At 42.6% G+C, this 11015-nt stretch overlaps 1 protein-coding gene across 2 annotated transcripts in view; it reads left to right on the top strand.

Annotated features, from left to right (window-relative positions):
- Nucleotides 1–3850: 3850 nt before the first annotated feature.
- Nucleotides 3851–11015, top strand: part of KLF12 (KLF transcription factor 12) — a 687410-nt gene continuing 680245 nt past the window's right edge. The window contains exon 1 of one of the 2 annotated variants that reach the window (XM_074191810.1): nt 3851–4282. The gene's annotated coding sequence lies outside the window, so the exon portion shown is untranslated. The remainder of the gene's footprint in view (nt 4283–11015) is intronic. The other variant, XM_074191809.1, reaches the window with a different exon arrangement.

The raw sequence follows: 11015 nt of genomic DNA, 5'->3' as shown, positions 1-11015 counted from the left end.
CCTGGGGTGTGTATTCTCCCACAAATAAATACAGGAATCTTGGGAAAAGCAGTATCAAAATTAGAACTATAGTATTCCTCTGGTAGAATACTGCTGTAGTCCATTAGAGAGATATGACACCCATAGCCTGCCTAGGACTTAGCAGAAATCTCCCCAGCTCATCTTCAGGGCTTGGCCCTGAGGCTTTCCACTGTCTAAGTAGGAGATTATTCAAGGTTTATCATGGACCTATTAAGTCTATCACCAAGCATACAGAGAAAAAAAATCAATACAAGTGACTGCTCTCAAGGAGCTCATACTCTAAATTTTCACCTCCTATCTACTCAATTTTAATACATACCTTCAATATGGTCCTCCAAAATAATTGGGGAAATGGATAGTTTTCTAGGGATGATGATTATGTTAGGTTAATGTCAATGTTAAAATGGCAAAGTGATTTAGCAGCAATAAATACAACCCCAAGAATTATATTTAAATATCCACACATCCTTCAGTCTTCCCTCTTTCTTTGCCCCTCTCCAACCCAATCCCCCCCCCCCCGGGGAAATCTCTTGCAGAAAAGATTTTTGGCTGCAGTATAGAGAATGACTAATTTGAGTATTATAAATATGAAATAACTTGGTAGGGTACTTCTGGCTACTGATGAATCACTATCACTGATTAAATATGGAGAAGTTTGTTGTAAAACTCGTAGGCAAGATGTTTTGGACAACTGCATTTTTAAAATAAGGGGCAATGTGTTTACTTTTATATGTAATTGATATAGAACATAAGTTACTCAATTTCAATTTAACTTAAATAAGTACATTAATTAGTAGAATACCAGGCTTTTTGAGGGGGCAGAGGAGTTTGTTATTCTTTGGCTAGGTTTGGGTGAGTGAAGTTGAATGGAAAATGCAACTTTTATCTCAATAACTCAAAAGATATTCTATCAAGATAATTTTTTATTCTTAAATTCATCATGACTTTTTTCCTCAGTACTCAGAATTCAAGTCATTGAACTTGTTAATTAAGGTAGAGAAATGAAATAGGTGAGAGTTGTTTATGTTCTTCTTCAATGATTCAATGCCTTCCTCAATTCCCATCAACTAGACCATAACTTTCCATAAAATACTTCTGCTTTTAAATTTTTTCCATCTACTCTTTTCCATAATCATCCTGATTATATTAAATTATGCCCACTTAGGATAAAAGAGCAAAATCTGACTTTGAGTAAGGACATGGATTTGTAGGTGAGGCAGGTTGTGGAGAATGAGGAGGATATAGGTTCAAATTGCATATCGCACAAGTAACAAGTCTGTACCTCAACTTCCTTACCTTGAATATAAGAGGGAGATGGAGTAGATAGTCTTAATGGTCCCTTCTGGTTCTAAAACTTTGTTTGCCTTCTTTCCTGTTTTAGTCCACTCTGACAGTCTAAGAAGTGAATGGGTTCATTTGAGATGATCTGGAAATAAGTATAAATTTATATAATTCCTCAGTATTCCTTCTAATCTCCTCTAATACTAAGGAATTAAATCTCCCTTTATTTTCCCTTTTTTCCCACCACAGGCCACATAAAATGTAATATATTAAACTTCTACCGTTCTTCTTTCTCAGTTTTCTTCTGTGCCTTTTTATCTGGGGAGCTGCCTCAATTCAATAAGTCCATTCCTTCTTATAAGGTACCATTTTTTTAAATCTGCCAAGATTCCCATCCCTCTCAAATCCCTGATGCTCTTCCCTGCCCCATCCTTGCTATCCAGACTCCAGATATTAATTTCGACCTCCCTCTAATTCTCTTACCCTCTGGACTAGATTTTTATATTTTTTCTCTGTCACCATTTTATTAACATGCCCATGTCACTGTAGCCCCTGGCATAGGAATGAAGTGCAGCCTGTTATTCGGGATGCAAGAAGCATTCCACATAAGACATCTTTCCAGAACTGTGCATTACTGTACGTCTCTGAGGACAATCTGCTATTAGAGAAACTGCCTGGTTGGCATAATTTCCCATACAGCCCTTCTGTGGCTACCTTTGACTTTTTCTCCCCGAGGGAGCCAGGGAGAGTCTCTCCCCCAACTCCCCCGGAAGGTGTAAAGCCATTTAGTGTACAAAGTAATGGTTCTTCGTAGTGTGAGAAGCTCTAAAAGTTCCATCTTCTCTTTTCCTTCAGGTTCAGGTGAGTGCACCTGCCACCTGATCCCGGGAGTCAAGTCCTGAGAATTGAAAAGCAGCGCCTCATCCTTAAGTGTCTTCTATCTCCTTTTTTTCCCATTCCGTGTTTTAGGCTTCTCAAGGGGTTGCAAGGGGCTGTTTCGGGGCCCCCTCCCCTTTACCACCAGACCCTCTGGCAAGCTGGGCGTGGTGTCCACACCCTAGATGGAGAGCGACTAGCCAATGAGATACGGTGCCAGGAAGCCCAGCCTCAGCCTGGCTTCAGCTTTAGACCAGCTCAGTGAATCCAATGGGAGAGGGAGCTGGGGGGGTGTATGGGGGGGCGCATGAGGGGGGCTCTGGGCCGGTTCCACACCTAGCCCACCCTCCGCTCCACACCGAGGCCAAGTGTCTCCCAGCGCGGTCCGGGGCAGAAGCGCCGGCAGCCCTGCTCTTTGTTTTAATTAACTCCTGTCCCGGCTCTAAGAGTGTATTTGGAGAATGCGCCCTAAATGTCAGCCTCCACTCGGGCCGGCTTTCATTCATTGCGTGTGTCTCTGTCTGTGAGTGTGTAAGAGTGCGCGTGTGAGTGTCTCCGGCGTGACGAGGGCTCCGGGGCTCCCTCCCCGCCCCGCCTCACCTCGCCTCTCGGAGCCGGGAGCCCCCTCCCCGGCCACGCACAAACTTTGCTCCGGCCCCGGGCCCGGCGCGTGGCCTCGCCCCTCCCCCGCCCGCTCCCCGGCCCCGGCCCGGGCCCCCAGGACCCGCGGCCCGGGGCGCCCAGGCCGGGCTGCGGCTCCAGGAGATGGAGATGTTCCCGCCTTCAAGGTGCGCCTGCCCGGGCGGGGAGGGGCGTGCGCGGCGGCAGGGCCCGCGCCGGGCCCCCGCCGCCCGGTAACAAAGGTGAAGCGGGGAGGGGGCGGGGGCGGCCCCCTTTGTGGGCCCCGCGGGCCCGGGCTCCGGAGCCCCGCCACGCAGGCTCCCGCGGGGCCGGGCCGCCGGCTCCGCCCACACCTTTCCGAGTTGGCCCGCGCCCCGCCCCGCCCCGCCCCGCCCCGCCCGGGCCCCCCTCCAGGTCCTCCCCGCGGGCCGGAGCCGCCTGGCACACGGGGTGGGGGGCTGCCCCGGCGGGGCCGCGGGGCGGGGGCGCCGGGCTCCTCCCGTCCCTCTGCGCCCCCCCGGGCCGCGGCGGCAGGTGACCCGGGCGGCGGGGCGGGGCGGCGCCGGGCCGCGGCATCCCCCCTGCGGCCCCCCCAGGCCGGCCCGGCCCTGCCCTGCCCAGCCCGGCCCAGCCCGGCCCAGCCCCGGCACCTCGCCCGCCCGCAGAAGGCGGCGGCGCGACGTCGCGCCGAGCGGTGGGTGTTCCCTTCCACCTCGGAGGACGGGGAGGGGTTCCTCTCCCACCGGGGATTCGAACCATCACGTCCAGATCCCTCCTCCCGACCCTCCGGTGGAGCGCTTTGGGGGGACACATTTTCTGGCAATAAAGCGCCTTCGCGCCTGCTGACTGAACCCCTCCCATCCCACCTCCCCCGCCCCCAAACCCCACCCCGGGACTCGCCTGCCTCGGCTCTGCTTTGTTTCTGGGCTGGAGGAACGGGAGCTCTTTTGTTTGGGGGTTTGGAGCGGGCGGCCCCCTCCGCCCCTCCTCCCCCTCCTCCTCCTCCTCCTCCTCCTCTCGGGCCTCTCGGGTTTCCTGAGCTCCGCGCAGCGAGGGAAGCAGAAGCGCCGCCTGGGAGCCCCCCTCGGCGGGGCCCCAGTGTAATTTGATGCGGGCCTGGTAAGACTCCCCACGCTACATTGTGTCCGCTCTTGTTTCGGAAGCCTCCACCCACCGGCCCACCCTACATTTAGCACATCATGTGATCCGGGTAAGTCATTTGCAAGTACAACAGTTCTCTGTGTTGCCCCCCATTCATTTCCTGAGAACTGCATAGAGCAGCTGAGAGCGACTCTGTATGTGTGTGTATGTGTGTGTGTGTGTGTGTGTGTGTGTGTGTGTGCGTGTGTGAGTGTGACACCGTGTGTATGTGTGTGTGTGTCTATGAGAAAGGGAGCCAAAGAGGGAGAGAGAGATAGAGAGAGAGAGGGGGACTGTATAAGGGAAAGAAAACAATTTCTCCTGCTCTGCAGCTTCTGTTCAGGTCTGTGCCTATTCCGTTTCTTATCAAAATAAACAAATCTTTTTTTTTTTGTCATCCCAAATCAGACCGTATTCTCTTAACATGTTTTATTTTCCTTCTGTCATCTGCTCAAGTTAAATCATTTTGGTTGGTCTGCCTTCTTAAAAGGGGAAAGTGTTGTTGGGAAACGGGAGGGGGAGAGGGTGAGGGGGGATGCTATTGCAAAGCAAGTAGCTCTGGTCAGATTCGCGGAGAAGAAAGAAGAACGTTTGGGTTTTTTTTTTTTTCCACTCCCGCAAAACTTATCAAGTAACGTGTATTAAGCAAATGTTTTTTTTTCCTACCCAGAGTGGAATTGTTTGGTTACAACGTTTGTCTGACAGTTGCCATGGATTAAAAAATAAAACATCAGTTCTGAATCTTGGAGGGGGGGGGTCTGGCTGAACAAGTTTCCCCCTCGGAAACCTTTCTTTTTTTAAAAAAAAATGTACGGATACCAAAATTGGGTTGCTGTGTTTGTGTTTTCGGGAGGGTGTCGGAGGGTAAGGGGTTAAGGTGGAGATGACACTGCTGGCATTAATAGTGGTCCTGGTGCTACATTCATTATTGTCTCTGGTAGTAATGATGTGTAACTGTCACTTGCAACAGTGTTCATGTTCATGGAAGTGGCCGGGGGCTGGCCTATGGCTGTTATTTTCAATTAAGGTGGACCTCCATAGAGTTGACAAGGGAGAACTTTGCATTTCGACCCAGTCTGAAGGATCAGTTTGGGAAGCGGCGCTTCTTGCCTTCCAAGCCCGCTGTAAAGTGGCCACTGAGTCCTGACCTCTCTGACATTAGTTTGTGTGAATGTTGAACACTAGGAGATGACAAGAATCAATTCTGCCTTTGTTCCGGGCAGAACTGACTATTAGAACTTTGCAAACTTTTATCTTTGGGGAGAAGGGTGGGGTATACTCAGCTCTACATTTTTGGTTCAGTTCCTTTTAAAAGTACCAATTCCTTTGTTATAAAGCCCTGCAGTCTTCCCAACACCTCTCACCCTGGGCTTTGGAGTTCTGCATACTTTAATAATAATAGCTTTATTTCATTCTATTGATAAAAGCTGACTTGTGTGGAGTTAGAAGTATTAGTTCACCGGAATGTGTAATCTGGATAAACAGTTTGTGTGGTTGGTATTGTCATTCTCCCTCATTTAACTGTGCAGACTGTTAAGGTACCATTCTATAGAGATGGTTTTTAAAACAGTTCTACTAATAGAATTCTCTGCAAAGTGGTAAGATAGTTTCTTTTTACATCAGCTTTTAATATTCTATCAGCTTTACCCTCACACCAGGGAGATGAACAGCTCTATTTACATCTATGTGCATGTGCATCTAGTTGCTTCTGGAAGACATGTGCCAATCAAATGGACGTCATTCTGTAAATCCACCTAGACCGGTCCATCCCCTTTTCTTACTGGAAGACAGAGTTGTTTAGATAAGTTCATGGTAAAATATGAATTTCGTGGCTTATGGCAGATTGAGTGGTGCAGGAGTTTGTGATGTGAATAGGAGTGGTCACTTTTAAAGAGTGGGTGTATTCCATGGAGTGAGGAATGCTTCTTAGAATTGGCATTTAATAATAACTGTGACTTTAAAAAAAACACACACAACAAAACCCAACAACTACGCATTTGCAAACCTCCTTCACACGGTGTTTACATTTTTTAAACCCCCACAGAAATTGGTTAAAGTAGAGTGAGATATTTTTAGGCTTCGAAATTAAGAAGCAGAGAGTTAGGAATAGGATGTGGAAGGACAAACATTTCATCTACCTAAGTTATCTCCTTATTCCTGCAAACTGGTCATTCTTCACAACAGGCATGACAGAGTGAGTATATTTAACTTTATATGGATGGGGGGGCAGATTGATTTGGGCATAAAAGTGTTGGCAAATATGCATAATACATTAAGTGAATGATTTTATTTTTGCAGTTTCTAATAGCTTTCCTTATGACAGTGTACTTGCACATAGACAACTTGATTACTTTAAGATACAAAATGGAATAATTGTAATAATTAAAATGATGTCATTAAATGTCATGCTTCTTTGATACTCACTTGACAGCGCATTTTAAAAAAGCAAATAAGTCAGCTAAACTTTATTTGGGTAAGCTTCTCTTACTTTTTAAAAATGAAAATGACTGTGTTCATGGTTCCTTGATGATTCTTGAAAAAATTTCCTTTCTAAGAAATTAAATATCATTAGGAGAATACTGGTATTGGTAAAGCATTTGAGACCTTGACCTTCTCAACTCTTGGCTAGTGGTTGTTTACTACAGCTGCAGTGTGTATGTGTACAGAAGGGGGAAGGACTGCAAACCCAAGTACACACACTGACTTTCCCTAGGCTAAGGGAAAAACAAATCAGTAGGCTTGACACTTTCTCCAAGCATCAGGGAAATAATATCAATAGTTATCTGGCAGATTTAAAAATATGTATTCCTGAGGGGTTTCTTTCAGTCTTATGGGAAAAGCATATATGCTCTTTAACAGTTTCAAAAGTGAATTTCAGATGTTACCTCATAAAGCAGTCTGCTATAATAAAAGAAATCTCCCTTAAAAATAGAGGATTGTATTATGTTAGTAAAGACAATTTACAGTGCCCAGGCTTCTAGGCCTGTACTGAGGAAATTTTAACCCAGGCCAATGTTAGTCAGTCAATCTAGAGTACTGTGTAATCTAACCCAGTGAGATGATACTGCTAAATAGTTGAACTTAGGAAGATCCTGTTTTCTCTACTGGATAAAATAGAGAGCCTGTAGTTTTTTATTTATGTTGATGAGAAAAAAAGCAATAAGTAAAAGTGAGATGTCTAAGCTATTTGTATGAATTTTTTTTTAATTCAGCAGAGGAGTTAACTTTGTATTTAGTTCAAAATGGTTTCTTTACAGAGTAGTTTGATAGTTTAGAATAGACATTGGGACAACTCCATCTAGAGGAGGGGTATTTAACTTTTAATTTGTGATTTTTTTATTTTTATTTTTTAAATTTGATAACTGTTTTGGGAATAATCAGTTTCCTTTGTAATCCTATGTATTTTGTTTTATGCATTTTAAAAAACAACATTCTGTGAAGGGGTGCATAAATTTGACTAGATTGCCAAAAGGTTCTATGACACAAAAAAAGAGATTGTAGTCTCCTAATCTGGAGAGGCTATAGTGTTTCATAGATGAGTTTTCTCAAAGTTATAATTTGTTTATAGGGAATATAGGACATGAAACAGATTTGCAACTCAATCTTTTTTTTAAAGCTTTAAGTAAACTATTTTTTTGTTCATATTTTTCAAAAACCAGGTTGGCATTTTGAAACTGATTAGAGAAAAGAGTGTTTCTGTCATTTATTCACAAAATCTTTGGATTCTAAATGGAAAATTTGCATATATCAGCTTATATTAAACCTAATGTTTCTGTTTTTTTCTTTTTTAATGCTTATTCCTTTTTCCCACATGAGAAGTATACAAATCTTTAAGCCTCTTCTTGTATTTATAAGAACAAAATAATAATTTAGACTAAATTGTTGGCAACACCCCATAACCACAGCCTTAACTCATCTACCACAGCTACCCCTCCCTAAGGCAAAATACTGAGTAAACAGATGGGCCTTGCACTCTGCCCTGAAGGTCAACAAATTTAGGCTTTGTCAGCCCGAGGGGGAGGATGAATTCTAGATTGTAAGTCTTTTCCAAAGAGTGGTCTTGTTTCAGTCCACCAGAGTTTATTGTATTTAAGAGCAGCCGCACCCCATCTGATCCCAACTACTGAATTCTTGTGGCAAAGGACCCTGACTGTGTGATTAAATGGTTACTTTCTGTATACATTTTCAGTAATTATATTACAAAAGGATTTTCAGTGTTTGGTGTCTATTGTCATAAAAGTGGTTGACTTGAGTCGTCATGTCCCCGCTTAAAAATTTGTTTTGGTCTGTCAGTAGATTATAGGGTAAGTCAAGTCGGACCCATGCATTCTGTTACGGTTAAGCCTATCTTAAAGGAGTTTTCTTTTTTCTTTTCCATTTTAAAAAAGAATGGACAATTTTTGCTTTTTTATAATAACCTCAGAGTAGATTTTGAAGTGACCCAGGCTTTAGTAGTAGCAACATGACTTGTCTTCCTATTACATAGAAATACTGAGAGAAGATGAGAATTTTGGAAGAGAACTGGGGCAGTATCCTATCTCCTTGCTCAGTATGATCATCCTAAAGGAACATTCAAATATTGCCTTAGAATGTAAGTTCCTTGAGAGTAGGGATTGGTTTATTCTTTATTTTTGAATCTTGATACATAGGAGATAAGGACTAAGTATGATTTGATTTCAGAAAACTACCAGATGAGGAAACTCCCTCTATATGTATGTATGTATGCATGTATGTATATGATCGTGCTTCACTTTTGAAGAAGAGCACGACATTAGGGAGGTGATGCCATGACAAGCATGTGAATTGGATTTGGGTGAGAGGGATGCTGTGCTATGTTCAGATATGAATCAGGACGACTGGAGATGACCCTGGATGTGAGGCAATCAGGGTTAAATGACTTGCCCAAGGTCACACAGCTAGTAAGACTCAAGTGTCTGAGGTGGGATTAGAACTTCTGTCCTCCTGACTCCAAGGGCAGTGCTCTATCCACTGTGCCACTTAACTGCCCCAGAAACTTCCTCTACCAGTTCAGGGAGAATTTTAGAGTTTTCTAGAGGTGCCTTAAACACTGAGAGGTCAAATGAAGCCTCTTTCTGGCAGAGATGAGAATTGAACCCACATCATCCTTGTTTTAGGGATGGATCTTTAATCAATATACCATGTTACCTCTTATTAGCTAACTACACTGAGGAGCTGTCATTCATTTAGTCATAAAACACACTTACATACTCACTCATATACACGCACACATGCACATGCACAAATCATCCTGAACAAATACTATTTAAAATAACAACCCCCCTACAACGCCCCCCCCCAATCCAATTTCAATACCAGGTGACTCCTAAACACACTCTTCCTAAGGTTTCTTCTAAATTATTGACCAGTTCACTATAAAAGTTCCTCCTGAATTTATATACTAACCTTACAAAGAAAGAATATTCTAGGATGGGTAAAAAAACCTTCTGACTTTCAAAGATCTTGGATTCCATTCTTGTGTCACCATTTACAGTTCTGTAATCTTGGAAAAAGCCTCTGTAATGTAGTTTCTATAGAATTCTTAAAAGTTTTACAAAAATCATTCTTATAAATTATTTGAATTTCTTAGAAGAAAGGAACTAATTGATTGATAATGATGATGATGATGATGATAACAATAATGTTAATAGGTGGTACAGTAGACTTATTTTCCTGAATTCAGATTTGGATCCAGACACATTAGCTGTGTGACCTTGGGCAAATCACTTAACCCTGCTTGCTTCAGTTTCCTCATCTGTAAAATGACCTGGAGAACGAAATGGCAAACCACTCCAGTATCTTTGCCAAGAAAATCCTAAATGAGGTCACAAAGAGTTGGACTTAACTGAAAAATTGACTGAACAGCTACCACTGCCACAATGAAAGAATTAATACAAATGAATCTGCCTCTTAAAGTAAATTTGAAGGGATTAATAAGTATAAATAATTTATATAGATAATGGCAAGTATGATTGCAACCTATGTAAATAACTGTGAAAAATGGTTATATTTCATATGGTACTATTAAAACTTGTGAAGTAAAATATAGCCCAATGGAACAGACAGTATATTGATGATCTATTAGCAAATTAAATTTGGCCAATATAATATAGTTTAAGTTTTTCCCTAAATTATGGTTGAGTTAAAACAAGTTTGATGAGACTTCTCTGTTGGTTATTCTGATACAGAAAAAAAAGGAAAGTGCCACTAAAAGTCATAAAACCTTTAATATAATGGACAGTTTGGGTTATACTTAAAGATAATGATCATTTGAAAAGCTATTGAATACAATATTTTTTTTTTGATACATATTCTCCTCCTAGGTATTTTTTTCTACACCTATATTTGAAAAGCTCAAGGAATGATTTTTTTTCACAATTTCCCCTACTACTTTCCCTCCTTCCTCCATTTGAAACAAAATTCATTGCCAATGTAGGTGTTCTTAAACACTATGCTCTTGTTGGGGGTAGACAGGAAGTTAAATTGACTAGCTACAGTCCTGTCAATGACTAGAAAGATAGGGATACCTAATAAAGACTTGTTCCTTCAGTCTTTTATTGTTTCCTCCCTTTCCATCATACTTTGTATGCATCGTAGGTACATAGGACATCTGGGGCTTTCCAGTGTATCTTCAAATGTATCAGAAATCACAGTTGTTAGATTGGGCCTGCAGAAGAAGTCTGCTTCTTCTCTTGGAATTCTTGGTAAGCTGTAAACCTAATTATGAGCATAAAAATATACTTTCTTACTGCTCCTTTTTAATCACTTGCATGCCATTTTTGATTCCCTTTCCTTCTACCAAATGAGACAATAATTTCTTCTTTTTTTTTCTTGATTTATGCAAGGCAATGGGGTTAAGAGACTTGCCCAAGTTCACATAACTAAGCAAGTATTAAGTGTTTGATGCCGAATTTGAACTCATGTCCTCCTTACTCCAGGGCCAGTGCTCTATCCACTAAGCCACCTAGCTGCCCTGAGACATTAGTTTTTGCTATTTTAAGACATCAATTTTAACTGTCCATTATGGATTGATAAATTTCTAAAATTCTAAATATTGA

This window comes from Macrotis lagotis, chromosome 6, assembly GCF_037893015.1.
Source record: "Macrotis lagotis isolate mMagLag1 chromosome 6, bilby.v1.9.chrom.fasta, whole genome shotgun sequence".
NCBI lineage: Eukaryota > Metazoa > Chordata > Mammalia > Peramelemorphia > Peramelidae > Macrotis > Macrotis lagotis.
This window is presented reverse-complemented; position numbering and strand designations above follow the sequence as displayed.